This window comes from Ostrea edulis, chromosome 8, assembly GCF_947568905.1.
Source record: "Ostrea edulis chromosome 8, xbOstEdul1.1, whole genome shotgun sequence".
Classification (NCBI taxonomy): Eukaryota; Metazoa; Mollusca; class Bivalvia; order Ostreida; family Ostreidae; genus Ostrea; species Ostrea edulis.
In genome coordinates this window covers 7,313,780-7,332,492 of record NC_079171.1, presented here as the reverse complement: position 1 = coordinate 7,332,492, position 18,713 = coordinate 7,313,780, and the positions used below count along the sequence as shown (strand labels likewise).

The 18,713-nt window shown below is 35.7% G+C and overlaps 1 protein-coding gene across 18 annotated transcripts in view; it reads left to right on the top strand.

The window, feature by feature from the left end:
* The window catches only part of LOC125661118 (uncharacterized), a 47,071-nt gene that overhangs the window by 11,698 nt on the left and 16,660 nt on the right, over positions 1–18,713 (top strand). For 4 of the 18 annotated variants that reach the window (XM_056148091.1, XM_056148089.1, XM_056148092.1 and 1 more), the window contains 2 exons: positions 10,568–10,856; positions 11,111–11,843. The gene's annotated coding sequence lies outside the window, so the exon portion shown is untranslated. Of the gene's footprint in view, positions 1–9,196; positions 9,267–10,446; positions 10,857–10,893; positions 11,003–11,110; positions 14,400–18,713 lie in introns of those variants that run through there. The other 14 variants (XR_008798217.1, XR_008798212.1, XR_008798215.1 and 11 more) reach the window with 8 other exon arrangements.

Below are 18,713 nucleotides of genomic sequence, written 5' to 3'. Positions count from 1 at the left end.
CAAGTACATGCCTATTTCCGTCTCCCCTCAACCTACTTAATGCTGTTGTCAAATCTGGCTTAAAATTCCTAAGTTAACTTTTCTTCTGCTAAGTTTTTACATTAATGGACGCGTTACAAGTAGTCCTCAGACAGTCGACATTTTAAAATCCACAAAGTAGTTCAGAGAACATGAATCTGTATTATACATAATTGTATCTTTTACATGAAAACTTTACCAAAAATGCACCATTCAATATTGTGTATGTAATATTGCCAAATTATTTAATGTTTGTTGTGAAATATGTAGCAATTTCAATTTCATTTATCCCCTTTATCTTTTTGTTTCTTTAATTCTGTCCTATAAATATATTTTCATGTTATTTCTATCAGTAATTCATTATTTCTGAAATCTTCTCGTCTTCACTGTTAGCTAGATCATGTTCTCTTCGTCAAATAAGAAAATGAAATGCCGGTACAAACTTGAGATATTGTGTAATTTAAAAAAAAAACCCAAGTATTCAGGTTAGCGTTGATGGGATACGTTGTTCACAATCAAACACGAGTTATTTCCCCCTGCATACAGGAGGCGCACAACCCGATGCGGTCCTCAGGTGATTGAATTATCATCAGGAATATATCAAGAATTTGTATTTCTGATTGTAATTAAGTGTCATTTAAGGATTTTTTGTAGAAGTTAAGTGTAATTACTGACATATATAACTGTACAAAATTCTTAATCATTTATTATGTGCCCCGTATGTGATTTTTCGCAGCCCATGGTATATATCGGTTTAGATCAGAATGATCAAGATGAACAATTCTTTTTATCAATATATTATCGACGATAAAAAACGGATACCAATTACTTCAGTATCAAAATGGGTTAAGGATGGTGAACTGTTTAATGAGATAGAATGGACTAAAATATTTGAGCTCCCCTTTAAGGTAACAAAAGAGTCAAAGTATCAATGGTTACAATTTCAAATACGTCATAGAATAATTCCTTTTTAAACTTAAATTAATAGACTCCTCAATTTGTACATTTTGTACAAGTAACATAGAAACAATTGGTCACTTGTTCGTAGAATGTTTTAAAGTAAAGGAGATCTGGTGTGCAATTGAAGACTGGTTTCTCAATTTTAATAAACCAATTATATGTGATAGACAAACCATACTATTTGGCAAATACAATAACAGAAACGTATGCAAAGTACAACATTTACTAATACTTATTGTCAAGTATTACATATTTGCAAGTAGGTATAAAATGGCTCAAAAACTAAATATTTGTTCTGTCAAAAACATATCATTGATATAATCTATATAGAAAAAATCTAAGTTACTAAAACGCTTTAAATATACTGAATATGAGAAGTACTGGCACAATATATGTGATTTGTTTTAATTATGTACTGTCAACAGAAAACAATTGCTTTATATGAAATGATTGAGAATGATCAGAGACCAGGCAAAATTCTCTCTCTCTCTCTCTCTCTCTCTCTCTCTCTCTCTCTCTCTCTCCCTCTCTCTCTCTCTCTCTCCATCTTTTCGAAATTGTATACCTTTCACATTATACATTTATATACATACGCACTCCTAAATAATATACACATTTAATTATGTTTGTACTTGCTTGAAATATGTTATATATTATATTATCATTTATTGTTCATATGTAAATGTTTATTTATTGTGAAAGCAAAAAATAAATGAATTACAATATATTATCGACCACCAAATAAGAAACCAATAATGAATCGACCAGGAATTATATGAGCAACTAACGCATGCAACCATTCACTTGTAATCCTGTCACGCTGTGGACAAAAATATGTACACCGAGTGTCACTGCAATGAACGGAATATGATAAGTATATTGAATCCTTATCTCTAATGTAATTTTTCTGTTGAAATCCGTTTTCTAACGAACGCAAGTAATTCAATCTTTTGGAAATTAATGTTTGTGTTAGTCAAATTAACCAAAAGTACACATAAAAATCATCAAGCACGTAGCGAGAGAGAGAGAGAGGGGGGGAGAGAGAGAGAGAGAGAGAGAGAGAGAGAGAGAGAGAGAGAGAGAGAGAGAGAGGATATAATAAATTTGAATGTGCATCTATCTAGGTATTGCTAATGTTGAAAAGTATCAGTATGACTTTCAGGACTAACCTCTTGCACCCCCCCCCCCGCATTTTTTTTTTTATATTTGTTTGTTTTTGCTTGTCAAGGGTTTTCAGTCAATTATGAAGTCAACTTTACCTGGCCTCCCCCTTTTTTTTTCGGGAAAAAAATGTTACATAAGTAGTATAGTGTGCACATTTCAAGCCTATTGAACCGGCACCGAACCATGCAGCGCCAAGGTGGCGGTCCTTTCGCTTCCGCCAATATGGTGGTCCTTCCGTTTCCACCAAGATGGCGGCCCTTCCATTTCCGCCAAGATGGCGGTCCTTCCGTTTCCGCCAAGATGGCGACATTTCCACTTTCGGTCAATTTATCCGTTCCGGTATGCCCTTCTTAAAGATGGGGACCCTTCTGGCAAAGTAGCTATCGCCTTTTACGAGGACTTTGGTCCTGCTGCCTGAAGGCATGTGTGTTTACTAGCTTTTTTTACGAGAAGAATGAGTGAGATTTAGGCACCTAGGACGGTGCCAGGAACCCCTCAAATGGGCTGACCCATCCTTCTCAGATTTATTTCACATGCATCGTATACCCCCCCCCCTTTTTTTTTGTCCCAACAAACCAAAAAATCAGTCTATATACATCTCATTCTATATAAATCATAAGGGAGCTTTATATACAAATGTATGAAGTAAAGCACATTTTATATACACATGATTTTTTTCCTTCAATATATCAAATTCAGTCTATATATTTTTAAGGTTTTAAAGTAATATCCAGATGTTCCGTGGAAATACCGTCGTCTAAAACTTTTTTTTACAATAAAAATAAGAAAATCCACCTCTTTCCTGTGTGTACGTAAACCTGGTATTGTCACGCGCACGAATCCCGCGATTGAAAACGTGCCCTGCTTTTTAATTGGTCAAAACTTCATCATTAATTTCCCACGGACTAGACACCTTATTTGTGTTAATCCTTTTAGAACTAAATTTGCATTCATTTCAGTTCGCGACTACATAAGTTTTTGAACAAAGACGATCATTATATCCCCTTCGTATTCCGTTTTTGATAACCCCGGGACGCGCCTATCACATTTCTTGTGTTTTTCTCAACATTCCCGTAGCAGGAAAAGAGGACAGGCATCGTGGCGACAGAAATTGTGCAGGTGGTGATTGTAGCTTTTGTACATGCTGGATTTAATGATGTCGCGCATGTTTTCCCCGCTAATACACAAATAATTGAAATCCGTGTCAATTTCCAATATCATATAGTCCGCGCGATCAACATGGACGTCTGAAAAAATCGTATAATGAAAATCCAACTTTTTCATCTTGGCGTATTGTAAAATAAAGTAGCCTAACTGTATCGGAAGATTCATCCTGATCTTAGACTTAGCCATTTCTAATGCATAAAAATATTCCCCTAAACACGTCGCGTTTCTAAATTCATCTTGATTGACCGCAAGGCAGGTTTCGCGCTCCCCCTGAATGTACACGATGTTGCAGTGTTTTGTTTTGTCCATGATTAACGATATATTTCATGGTATTGCCACTAATTTCCATTTCCGGTATCGCGTGGGTTGCTCTCTGCGCTTCGGTCATGTCATTTACAATTTTTTTTAAAAAAACACGCCTGCGCTTTAAATTCCACCTCCTGATAGATCCTCGTGACTTTTAACCCCTGATCTAAATACCTCATCAACAAGGGAGTAAGCAACATTTTCCCCCCTTCACCCCCCCCCCCCAAGAAACGTCTGAAATGTGTACTTTAACCTTCATTTTCGATGTGCTGTTGCATGTGTCTTGCGATGTCTTTAAAATCCACCTCCTTATTACAAAATAACGGGAACATTTCTTTAAACTATTCATAAGGAGACACTGACTGTAGACCGCCCCACCCTCCCATTTATTCGGTACCTATATATCTACTTCCACCACACCAAATAATGTCCCATCCCTAACCCCATCAAAAATCTGTTTTTCCTTGACTCCTTTCCGACCTTTCCGGTAAAAAGCGGGGCGCATTTCCCAACCGAAAACATACATTTGCGGGATAAGAACCCATCCTATTTTCACCCCCGTCATTTCTGGCATGCCGAATGTCTGTTTGCTAATATTTAGTTAAAAACTTCATCAATTGAAACATTTTAATATGTTGATCCCAAACTTCGGGTTTGAAGCCGTCTTCCGCCCTGCGTCTGACCATCACCCCCACGGAAAGTTTTGTCCTATACACCACAGGTATAAAGCATTACAATCATACCTCAAGGCTTTCTGACATACTTTCCCTCCCCTAATTTTTGTTTCCGCCTTGACGGCCTTTCTGTCGTAAATGATCACACAATGTAAGACTAGATGGTGTAATATAAATCTTTATTTTTCTGGTCCATTAAGATGAATTTCGCCCCTCCCTCGTTGCCGTTTCAAATGACATTTTCCTAGCAATTCCCGGGACGGACATGGCAATTTTAGATACATCAATATTTCTATCAAAATGAAATTGTTGCAGGCGCGAGACAGCCGTGACGAAAGGTCAAACATCTAAATTATTATACCACACTAAAAAGTCCCTAAACGTTTTCATGTCGTGATCCGCCCAGGTATGTTGGCAGGTCTGATAGTCAATGTCAGAAATGCACGTCTCCTTTAATCTTCTGTAAAAGGCAGACGAGGGAGGTAATTCTGTAGTCTAACTTTGACACGTCGTCAAACCACTCGTAGAAAAAATGGCCTTTCGATTCCTCTACTTGGTAGACTTTTGAAAATTTCGCATAAGACGTGTCGGGGACCAAGCAGTGGGAAACGTCTAAAAAATGCAGTTCCTCTGACGAAATGCAAGCGTAAGCGTTATTCTAGTTTATAATAAAGCAGTATTCCGATTAATGGAGTCCTAAATGTTTGACCAGTTTTGATTTAATTTAATTCAAATCATGTTTGGCCCAATTAAATCCTAGCACGGGATTTTGAGTGACATACGCATTGAGCTTCCCATATAACTATTTAATTTTTTGAGGTTCATCCTCTTCCTCCGCAGCCAGCTCCATCACCCTATTTTTAAGTTCTAGTAATTCCCTACTCCAACGATGTTTAGCTAAACCTTTCGTTTTTTCAGCAATTTCTTTCATAAGATGGATACGCTAATGGACATGTGTCCGTGGGTCCATTCTACCTTTTTTGACCTCTGACCTTCAACTTTATGCAAGAGGGTTTCAAAATCAAATACGATAAACCAAGGATAGACTTGGTCCCTAACATTGATGCCAAAATAAGACAGTTTCTCAAAGATGGTCTTGGAGGGTTTATAAAAGCCCCCCCCCCCCCGCCCAACCCCAACCCCCCCCGGATAAATGTACTTTGTCTTATCTTGACACATTTGTTCGTGACGAATAAATGTCCGGACACCCATGGTGGTCACTAATTGAAACTGAAGGATGAATTAAAGGTAACTGACTATTTACTACAAAACGACTGAATGGTGACTGAAATGTCATTCAGTGCCAATTAAAATGTGATTGATTGATTGATAGTATCTTGATTAACGTCTTTCTCAAGAATTTTTCAATCATATGGAGACGTCACTAAGACCGGTGAGGGTCTTCAAATTTAGGCCTATGATCGGCGCATATACTGCCATTGGGCAGTGAGGGTTCTTTAGCGTGCCACACCCATTGTGATCTGGGGCGTCCGGTTTCATGGTCATCTCCGAGGACACAGTGGCGGATTTAGAGGGGGCGCAGCCGGCGCCCCCTCCCCCCCCTTAAATTTTCAAATTTAAGGTAAATCGCGGCATCTTGTTTCGAAAAATGTACTAAACGACAAAAGAAGCAATAATTTCTTCTACTCCCGGAGAAATAAATGACAAAATCTTTTGATTTCTTAAATTTCTTTGTTGGGAGAACTTATTTTTTTCCAGAAACCCCTTAAAATTTGGGTAATTTTATTAATTTCACCTTATTTGAATGATAGAAAATAGTACAAATGACTAAATAGGAGACATATTTCAAGCCCCATAAAATCTCTAATATCCAGGAGCTTTCGGGGGCTTCACCTGGATCCACTGCCTCATACAGATTTACATTTAGGTAAATACAATTTAGAGTGTTTCATGCATGTTGAAATTTCAGTAGGAAATGAAAGTTTGAAGTCAAATTCTGGTCCACTTTATACATTGTTTTTATCCATGCTGTTTTTTGGGGTTTTTTTTATTTTGCCTTATTTGAAGCTACCCCAACCTGTTTCCAAATAAAGAGATTCTCTCGATGTTTGTAAAGTTCATCCTTTAATTAATTTGCTGCAATTAGTTGAAATGCTTCTAGCTAATTTTGCACGGTCGTTTTAAGGTTTACATCCTCCTAATACAGGTACTCTGTTGGTTGAATATTTTAATGAGCTACCCTACATCGTCATAATGGCTGACTTCCTTTTAAAACATAGATGAAAATATAGATATCAGCAATATTTGTCTATTCGTTTCAAAAATCATCGCCTAGCTGAGTAGCACGTCGACTGTTGAACTGTAGATCGCGGGTTTGAATCCAGGGGGTATTTTGATTTTTGCTTTCTTTCGGAGTGGTTTGTACTAAAACTGCATTTTTTGACTAAAAAAAAGTAAAATTGAACGTTTTCACTCTCAAAATATTGTTGTACATATCCTCTACTTTTCATTCATATCAAATTTCTCTGGTGTAGCATGCATCGTTAATGTCCCACTCGAGATTGTTTCACTCATACGGAGACGTCACCATTGCCGGTGAAGAGCTGCGGCACTTACTGCCTTTGCTTTGTCGTGCCTCACTTGCTCTGTCTTTGTAGTCTCATCCGAAGGACAGCCCCATTTAGTCACTCTTACGACAAGCAAAGGATACTGAGGACATATTCTAACGCGGATCATCGCCGCGGTTGCCGAGAGGTTAGAGCGTCGGCCCCGCATGCGGAAGGCCTGGGGTTCGAATCCCGGCCGCGACAGACCTAAGTCGTTAAACAGGTAGTGACAGTTCCATCGCCAAACACTCGGCATCAGGTGTGAATGTCACGGGTCCTCGGAGATGACCTTAAAAACGGATGTATCATGTCACAGTAGGTGTGCACGCTAAAGAACCCTCACTGCTCCATGGCCGTAACGCCGAGCATAGGCCGAAAGCTCTTCACCGGTCTTGGTGACGTCTTCATATGAGTGAAAAATTTTCGAGGGAGACATTAAGCAATATACAATAAATCAATCTAAGGCGGATTTCCACGGGACCTTATACTCTGATCGAGTCTACTTTAGATAATTTTTCATAACCCCAACATTCTATTAGTTGAGTATTCGTGATTGGAAATTCCAAGATTTCAGACAAATATTGAATAACCTGTCGCATGAAAATATTTTAAACTTATGAAAAATATCCAAATATTATTTGAGAATTTTATAATTTGAATTTAAGATCATATGGATGTGACTTATTTAAAGATTTAGATTAGCTAATGATTTTGAATTTCAGATTATATATGAGTGAAAATAAAGATTTACATAAAGTCAGGAACACGACCCACTGAAATACAGTATGCTTTGACTGAATCAAAATATTTTGAGAAGTTGAACACTATACTGTAGAAAATATATTTTATGAGCATTATGTATTTGCAAATCTATGAACGTGATACATATCTTAATGATGAAATTAGATGGAAATTATTTGAACATATGGGTACTTTTGAGAATTTGATAAATCTTTATTGAGATTTCATGACTGGAATATCATATGATTGAAAAGTTGACATTACATGTATATTTCAGACAAGTTGAAAAAATATATACAGGAACAAGCACGACTAATATACTCTATCTGAATCAAGATATCCTCTGAAAACTCGAGAATTCCATGAATGATTTTTCAAGGTGTAGGATTTTATGATTGAGAAATGTAATACATCAGCAATTAGAGTATAAGCGATTTTTTGTATTGCATGCCATATTATAAGAATTTGAGAACTATTTCAACTCTGAGGTATATTTGAGATCGTTTGAGAAGTTCATGAATCTATTATGGTTCGTTTTGGAATAACATGACAGAGCGCGAGAACAATCTGAAGCGCGAGAATAATCTGGAGATTAAAAATCCATGTAAGAATATTTTGAACACATGGTAAGTGACTCATTTGAAACATTTTGAAAAACAGTACATAAATATGATATTCGTTTCTCCATTCCATAAATACCGGTATACAAGAAAATCCCACTTATCAGGTGATTAGATCATGAAACAAAACAAAGTTTATTACATTGATCTGAAATAAGAAACATAGTACGTTCCTTCTGAGTTTAATATCTCAGTTTTGAGTGTCACAACATGCTATAAAATAGGGATAGTTCGAAATGGAAAGGCCAAAGACTCTTATACCATTCTCATTTTTACAAGGTGATTATTCTAAAAGTTCTTAGATATTCCCTATTTAAGCTCAAGAGGAAAACAGTGCATGAATATGAGTCTCATGTTCCTCTATTCTCTTGAGAAAACAAATGTGCTCATTTAAAACACATGGTCTTAATTCAATTTTGTAAACTGCATTTTTAAACCACATATACTTCCAATGTTATTTATAACAATTGTTTTGATTGGACAAAAATAAAGCTGAACAAAAGTTTATTATATATACATCATTAAATCCAAAAATGCGATGTATTCATACACACCTGAAAACAAATAACATAGTGCGGGAAAACTATTCAAATGTTTGCAATTTTTTTTATAAAGTGAATGAATTGGAATTATAAGAATCAAACATTCTTTTTGTAGAATTTATCGATGTGTAAACTCCGGACATTTTACTCACAAACTTAACATAAAAGTGCTTCGCACTTTTATTCAGTTTGTGAGCAAAATGTCTGGAGTTTACACGTCGATAAATTCTTCAAAAAGAATGTTTAATCCTATAATACATACTGCTTTTGGATTTAATAAACAATCCATGGACTCTTGTTTAAGTTAACCTGAGTTAAGCTTTAGTACTGACAGTGCTTTGATTTTGAAATGCTTTCGCAATGTTAATGGGGGCGGGCGACCATGTTCATTTCATACCATGAAAAATCTACATGAGTTGTCTTTCTTTACGAAGCAGAAGACACTTGCTGTGAAAACGATAATGGATGCCTAATCTGAAGGAAAGCTTAATTTAGTGATATTTCAAGGTATGTACCGAACATGACTGTCGGATACAGTACTACTAGGTACTATTGAATTGTCGGGTACAGTACTATTGAATTGTCGGGTACAGTACTACTAGGTACTATTGAATTGTCGGGTACAGTACCACTAGGTACTATTGAATTGTCGGGTTATTTATCTACAGTTGAGTTAACGATATATTTAAGCCTAATTTTACATTCAGTCTCGCGAGTCTGGTGATCAGATGTAGACCTAACGTAAATCCGACAGTGGCGGATCCAGACAATTTAGTTAGGGGAGGGGTACGACTCCCCCCCCCCCTTCTCTTTGTTTTGCCTTTTCCATACATGTACAGGTGGGGATGGAAACCCAGAATGGAATAAAATAAAACAAAATATTCAACTGAAAGGTTGGATTGTAATCCCCTCTACAAGTGTCTAGTAACAGCTAAAAGGAAAACTAGAGTGTCAAAAAATATCAGGGATATAAAGCTTTTAAAAATGTTTGGCATGGTCTCTGTGACTAGCATGAAGGACATGAGGAAATTTTGAATTTATATCTGTGCACGTACACCACCATCCACGGGTTCAATGTTGGATTACAAGGTTGTTCACAACATGACTCGGGTTGAAGGTTGAGTCACAAGTTTGTTCACAACATTATTTTTCAAGTTCAAGGTGAGATTACAAGTTTGTTCACAACATGACTCCCGGGTTCAACATTGAGTCACTAGTTAGTTCACAATATAAATATCGGGTCCAATATTTGGTTACAAGGTCAAAGCATAAATCTCACAACAGGTTCAATGTTGGATAATAGGTTTGGTCATAACACGACTCTCAGGTTTAAGGTGGGGTCACGTTTGTTTATACTGTATTACAGTAAGTTGTATAAATTTTAATGGTTATTACTGTGGAAAAGAATGTGTTAACAATCTTTGAAACATTCGGGTATCGAACTCAGGACCCCCACATTACTAGTTATGTGATTTAACTATTTAGCTACCCGACCAATACACAAAAAATGGTAGTTTTACAACAATATAAAATTTCAACATCTTTTGGAAAACTCGCACAAGAACTCTTCATATCAAGGAGATGAAAAAAATGATTCAAGATAAAATATCAGAAATGTCACATGTATCCTTAATATCAAAGAATGATTGAAGAGCTCATGATCTTGATCTGAACAATTTGAATAATGCTCGGGATGTCTATGTTTTTGTCTCGGGCTCGTGATTCTGTCGATATTATGTCTTGTTTATTTTCTGTTTGTACTGAGATTCTTCGTGATGTGTTTTATACCATTCATTCCTGTTATGTAGGATGTTATCTACTTAGAGACTGGTGTGGAGGACGGCACCTACCCTTACACATGAACATTGATTGAAGCTGTCTGGTACATTATCAGTAGAGTACAGCGCACTGTACGCCCGATCAGAGAAGTTTGTCGAAAAAGTAGCAGTGAATAATAGGAAGGACATATTGTGTCACGGTGTTTGATAAAAGGTGTTGTTCCTCTGGAAACTTTTTTTGATCGTCTTCTCTGGGATAGCTGGAAATAACCTCTCTGAAATACAAGAATGGAACAAGTTCTCATTCTCAGCTGATCAGGTACAGGGTTAGATTAATTCTATTTCCTGGTCACTTAGCGGGGTTTTCATTGGAAGATGTTAGACTTCAAACATTTGTTATCAAACTAACGGTAACAAATATGTTATCCTATTAGCCATGTTAACTATCAGCAAATAATAAAGTTGGTTGGTTGATTTGTATATTGTTTAACGTCCTACTTGATGAAAATTGCTTCCGATAATGCTGGATGCACATTTATTTTCTCAGTTTTAACAATATTATTGGAATTTCAGGGACTTGTGTGAAGGAGGAGTGTTAGTGCGGAGAAGAATTTGTCTCGGCCCATCATGACCTGCTGGTGGAGGCTGGACACTTCAATAAACATTGCTGTGGTTTTCCTGGGGTGTACCAATCATTTGTAGTCATTATTTCCCACATGAAGAGTCAGAGGAGTATTCATTTTTCTAGTAATAAGTTGAGACTCTACAGAGCATGAAGGCAGATATTACAGTTACCTGCCTTAGACAATATGAATTGTAATATAGCACTTGCTAGTTATGTAATTTCAGATGATGCTGTTTGAATGCTTTTAGTCTCGTCACTAGTCACATTAAGACATTAGCTATAACTGCATATATTGCCTTTACATTAATTATCTGCATAGAACTAAACATTTAATAGTAGATTTCATGTAGTACTACATGACTCTCTAGGAATGCATTTTAGGTCACCTGAGTCACTCGAGTGACCTATTGGTATTGTTCTGCGTCCGTTGTCGTGCATCGTCCACCTACAATTGAACAAATTTTATACACCCGTCTTAGGACGGATCGTATTATGAACAGCAATGTGTACGTTTGTCAGTCCATTTGGGGGTTCCTGTTTCTATTTTTATTTTTCTATCAAGTATTAAACCGTTATTGTGTAGTTTCTTTATGGGTCACTCTTGATCATGTTTCAGCTTTGACTGATTTCAGTTTTCAAGTAAGGATTAAGTTATTTTACAGTTTTTGTTTTGGAACGAAAGATGTACGTGTAGGGGAATGGGTAGTTTATTCTAGGAGGGACCAAACTTGGCATGTAGTGTATATGTGTAAAACATTGAATATCATCTTCTTTAATGTTATCGATGGACACCACAATTATAAATTTCAAGATTCTGGGGTAAGGATTTGGGTATCAGAGTGGGACCTGAATAATATTTGTGATTTATTGTCTTTCACATATCAAAGTACCCTTACTACCGACAAATGCATATAGGAAAAACAAAAAATGTACAGTATACCAAAAATTGTAAATCTCACAACCATAGGTTACACATCAGGTGTGAGTCAATAATTCAATGCTCCTCTGTAAGGTTCAAGATCTAGGGCAGGGTTAATGTAGGAACATTGTTGTAGATTTCTTAGTCTTAGTCATATCTTTAACTAATAGGCCTTTCCTAAAACGTGAGTTATCTCTCTTTGTATTCTTACATTTAGTGTGAATATTTCCGGGTACATGTAGTTACACAATCAGACTGCTCATATATTTTAAGAGTTATATTAATATAGCATTATTAGTATAAATGCTGTTTAAAATCGAAAACAGTTGAAATCATTTGTACGAGAGAGTAAGAAAATGTTAATGGAAACAACAAAGAATTTCTTGATAGAGTTGGGTGTGATTTTTCGGGGTCTGGGGAATTTTGAAAATTGAATAGGAAATCACGACGGCATTCATTTGTTTACATATGTCTCCAATAACGACTGACATAATCATATTGCTCAAAAGATGATGGCAACTCATCAACTCAAATTTGGGGTTTTTACAAGGATCGACACGTCACGTGCATTGATCTTGCATATCATGGTACCTCCTCCCCCCTTCTAAAATGAATTTTTGAAAATATAAATTAGGAAATCAGTGTTCTCACTGTTTTACCAGGGCTAAAATTATCCCACCACTACCAATCAACTCTTTCAAAAATAAACCAGATTGCAATTTTGGGTAACTTTCTCCAAATTATTTTGTGTGGAAATCATTTGCACATGTGCAACATGAAGATTGGATGGTTAATATCAACTGATATGTTTAAAATGCACTAAAATAGGTAATTAAATAAATTAAAAAAAGCATTACTTTTGTTCAATATTGCTCGATTGATATAAATTATTTTCATAGACATGTGTGATCCCGTGGGGGGGGGGGGGTATAGTCCAAATGTACTCTCTGGGGGATAGGTAAGTTTAACCCCCAATAGAATGTCTTTGACGTCTCTATCTAATTCCCTCTTTTAGTCGTTTTAGCCCCCTTCAAATGTACTTGATTATGTATAGGTACATATAGTGTCATAACAGAAATTGCAATGGCAGATATAGATCCCCCTTTTCGCCACAAATTTACAAAATAATTCGAGTACAACTCCAAAATTGATATTTTACCCAAATGGCTGTATTTACAGGTACATACTTTTCCCAACTTATTTAATGTATTGCTATAAATTCAGGGGGTTCGACTATAGTTATTTTATTTTCAAAACATTGCATGTGTAAATGTCACTTTAAAGATGGTTTGTGACAATGAATTTCTTTATGGTTCTACTTGTATTTGAAACTGTATAAAGTTTGTGGACAGACAGCTGGAAATCTGTCAGTGGCCTCTCATTTACAACTTAGTACAGGCTTGGTTAAATTTTACTTGCCAATCGAAGGAGGTGGACATTTTCAGAATGCAGTGGTGTCAGTCCGACATACCTAGATGTACATCGTGGCATAACTTTCATCGCTGAATGTACTACATTAATATTGAACAAGTAACATCTGATATTTTATTATAAATCTGACTGCATTAAAACATGGGGTAAAAATCCTCAGGAAATGTATGCTATATATTGTGATATATACTAATTTCAGTCATAAAACACGTGAAATCCTGGAGGGGGGTAGTTAGAATAATCTAATTGCGTCTCAGGACAGGCCCGTCGTAGGAAATTGCATCACTTTAACGATAGAACATTCTAATGGGAAAGGGATGTCCTCTATTTACAACATTTATTTCTTTTATTCTTTTTTGCAAAGTTGGTTATTTTTACGTGTATGAAGGAAACATATGCATTGTGATTTTTTATTAACGTTAATATATTTGTTAGCTTGGTTGCTGTAAAATTATTCAGTAATATCTTTGCGGCCTTCTGCACCGTTGATAATGACGCTTCTCGAATATACTACCAGGAAGTCTTGAACTACTGTTATGCAAGCGCACTACCTTCCGGATCAAGGGAAGATAACTCATGTTTTCATATTGGCCTATACTCAGGTGACCGATGAGGCCTGTGAGTCTCCGGTTTACATGTTGTCATGAAACAGACAACAAGCTGGCTTACCAAACTTGTCTTGAAAAATACACTGAACAAAATTTTACTTTCCTGTCTGATTTCTGGTCATTCCAGCACTCATTGCCACCTTGGTTTTTCAGCTTTCTGGGCTTCAAACGATGGTGAGACAATGACTGCAGGATCATTTCCTGTCTCTTAAAAGCAGAAGTGGCCAGGATACCTTACCAACCGATCCATTTTTAGGGATGGTGTTTTGTATCGAGCTGGTAATTTTTGTCTTCTCTTTTTAGCTCACCTAGTCTATAAGCACTGATTATTCCTTGTCTGTTGTCTGTCTGTCCGTCTGTAAACTTTACATATTTTCAACTTCTTTAGTAACACTTAGTCCAATTCCAACAACACTTAATACAAAGCATCCTTACGTAAAAACCTTCAAAATTAATCAAATGAGGGGACCCAACCCTTCAAAGGGCAGATTCAAGAAAACGTAAAAGATAGGATGGAGTCCTCTATAAATATTTTACTTGCGAACCACTGAGAAAGAAAAGAAGAAATTTGTATAACTGACATAAGGGGTTTCTTGGCTTATTTTGGTGTATCATTACCGGACCCTTTCACAGTCCATTAAATCACTCATATGTATCCCTCCTCTATTTCAGTAGAGACATATTTATTGTTTTTGTCCTTTTTATCCGTCCGACTGTCTGTCACAAAATGTTGTGAACGCTTCTTTACCTATATGGCTTATTGGATAGACTTGAAACTTTGTAAAATGCTTCATTGCCATATGTACATGTGCATATTGTGCAAGGGATGATACAATTATTTCCGTAAAAGTTATAGTGGATATAAGAGGGGTGGGTGATATAAAAAAAAAAGGCGTGTGAACACTTCTGCTCCTATATGGCTTATCCAATAATTTTGAAACTTTTTTTAACAAGACTTCATTGCCATTTGCAGATGTGCATATTGTAGGGACAGGATGATCCAATTGTTTTCTCAAATCAGCATTCCTCCGAAAACTATGCTAATCCATGCAAAAATTCCTGATTAATGTTAAATATGTATGAAGCCTCACTTTCATAATTAACGATAGTAATCCTTCGATATTTTATATATAGAATATGTATCCATATGCTTATATTTTAAATTCGTTTTGGGTTGATTAGATCCTTCATCGAGTGGTTTAGAGCGTGTCGATTGTTTACTTGGATAGTATGTTTATTTGTCAGTTTTTCTTATCACGTTTTGTCTGCCCATCTGTCTGTCCGTAAGCTCACTTTTACATTTTCATCTTCTTTAGAACCAGTGGGTTAATTTCAAGCAATTTTGGTACAGATTATCCTTGGGTGAAGGGCATTCAAATTGTTCAAATAAAGAGCCAACTCCCCAGGAAAGGGGAGATAATCACGAAAAGGCAAAAGTATGGTGAGGTCATTTAAAAGTCTTTCTAAGAAGTATTGGACACACAAGTTGAAATTGACTTGTAAACTTCGCGACATAATGCAGATTCAAGTTTGTTAAAATCATTGACCCCGAAGGGTATGTTGGGACCACAATAGGGGATCAAAGTTCTTCATGCAAATATTTAAAGCACAACTTTAAAAATCCTCTCAAGAATCGCTGGATGAGAAAAGTTGAAATTTTCATGTGAAAGCTTCCTGATATAGTGTAGATGATTCGAACTTTTTGAAGTCATGGCTCCAGAGGGTAGGGTGGGGTAATGTTAGGGCATCAAAGTTTTACATTCGATTACATAGGGTAAACCTTTTAAAATTATCTTTGCAGGAACCACCGGGTCAGTAAAATGGGAAATTTACATGAAAGCTTTATGACATAAAGAAATGATAAAGTACACTGAAGATCGTTCAAGTCATAGTTCTCATGTCCTCAAGTTTGGGGTCACAATAAGGGATCAAAGTTATTTGTGGGAATATGTAGGGTAATCCTTTTAAGGTAGCTCCATCCCCATGTGACTTATTAATATTGATGGTTAAAAGTGGGAAAACATTAATTTCCACTCAATACAGTTTAATTTACTTAATAACCAAAGAAAATGTGTATGTCTATGGCCAGGGGTCCGTGTTTGCCCTATTATTTAGTTTGTATTGTTATCTTCACCTTTCATGTTGCCACCTTTTAACATGCGTAAAGAGAAGAATACATCAACATCAGAAAATCACACATTTTCGTTAAACAGAATAATGAAAATAGATAAAAACTTGTTTAAATGACAAAATTTAACTAACAACAGATTTAAATAAAACTGCTAATTCATAAATATGTATAGATTAATTGTGGATATCAGGGAAACTGATGTATAATAGACATCCAGTAGAGGAAATTCCAGCAAAGGAGTTATTGCCCTTGACAACATTTTTTAAAACCATAAATAATTAATTATCTATGGGGATTATAAACTTTTTCAGTATTAATAGTTTTCCAGATTTGTTATCATCCAGTTAATAAAATTCCTTAGAAAGATATAGTTCTACCATGTGCTAAGTTTAATTTATTAAGATGTTTGCAAAATACCTATGACATCTCATGAGGATCGATCAACCTTAAGGTGGCTCAATAAACGTTGAAAAAGTACAGTATCTTAGATCAGTACAAAATGATTTAATCATGAAAGATAGATATATGTAATATGTACCCGTACGAAAATTAGCTCACGTAATTTGTAAAATTTCCTGGCGTACCCATAATTCTGAAAGTCCTGGTAGATTTTTAACAGCAAATCCTATGGAAAATACTGGCGTACCTGAGGCGTACTCCTGGCGTAATTTAGCTTGAATTATGCAAATTAGTACGTCTAGATTAAGAAGTACGCCTTTAAAAAGAAAATACGCCTCAACTAGGAAATACGTCTCTAGCGAAAATACACCCGTACAAAAACCCTCCAATTGTAGAAAGTACGCCTCAATTAGGAAATACGTCTTTAGCGAAAATACGCCTCATCAACAGCCAAGGCAAAAAAATTACATTAGGAGTCTAGTTGTGACCTGCATATTTAGCAACTCCTATAACGGAATACAAGATTGAAAAAATAATGAACACAATAACTGACAGGTATTTGAAAATTGGAACTGTATTTAACAATACATAATTATGCCTGTGTAACAGCTTAAATTTTTCATCAGTTGACAAGTCCATTAATTATAATCACATAACTAACAAAGGAGATTGTACAGATGTACAGTAGTTTTAAATATTTCTAATGTTTATACATAATATATGTAATATGTAGTTCAATAAGTAATTAACACAAATTCATAATAATCCTAAGGATGCAAAAAAAAATTTTAAATGATAAAAAATAGACACATTATACATGTGATATTAAAATTTAAATACACTTCATGGAGTAGAGTTGAATTTTTTTCCAATGATTTGTCAGTTTATGTCCCATAGAGTAAATTTGTTAAAGGTTAATTACAAGGGGGTGCTATATCTGTAACAATTTTTGGACATTATATGAAACTTACAACAGTTATCATGTAATATTTCACAAATTGACAATTATACCAATTTGAAATAGAAAGATAAAAAATTATATCAGCCCATCGATGTGCATCCATCCCCCCGACCCCACCCCCATGTGTATAGATATGTAAAAAGCAAAATAACATAACAGATTAATTTCTGACAAAGATTTGAATTTAGGTTATAAACATAATCAAAATGAAATTATACAATTAAAATCAGAGCTTAATTAATATTTTAAAACAATATATCATGATGACTAGAAATAAACTGTAATAAGATTACTGTTAAGCACTATGGTAATTCCGAACCACAGCAAATACTATATATATATATATATACTCTCCTTTGAATCCACAAATCATCAAACACTGAATCTTTGAGAAAAGACCATAGGCTAAGAGTGTTGAGATTTTGAATAGCACAGTCATCATTATTAGAGCAGTTGATTAAAAATAAATCTCAAAGAATTATATTCGAAATTTTGTTATTTGGCACAAGCACACAAGGATGACAGTGGGGTTCTTTCGAGTTGCTTACTGGCACAGGCTTATTTTAACTGCAAGACACTGAGGTGTTCCTGACAGAGGTTAACACATCTTGACCATTAAGTACAACTGAGTTATTGTATGGCACAGACACACGAGTATAGCAGGGTTCTTTCAAGTTGCTGACTGGTACAGGTGTGTTGCTGATTGATGTAGTAGTCTTAAGCATACTGCTAGGTCCAGAAGTGTTCCCGACGAGTACTGGAACATTCGAACTGCAGGACTCGGGCACGTAATTACTGCTGGATTCTACATTCTTGCATTTGCAAAGATTGCTGGTTTGAGTTTATTATTGCTTCTTTATTTCTTCTTGTTTTCGGCTTGAATTTCTGTTGAATAATGATGAAAATATAAGAAATGTCGGTAAACTTTTCTGAATATATTGGGTTTAAAACCTAACGATACTTTCTTATGCAGAAAAAAATGTAAAGAATGCATTATCTATCTAGATACATTTGTTTACATAAACTTAAGATCATCTAACGTCTGTTTCTACTTTCACAACTAATTAATTTGCAATTCCTTGCCCCGCCCCCCGATTGTGTA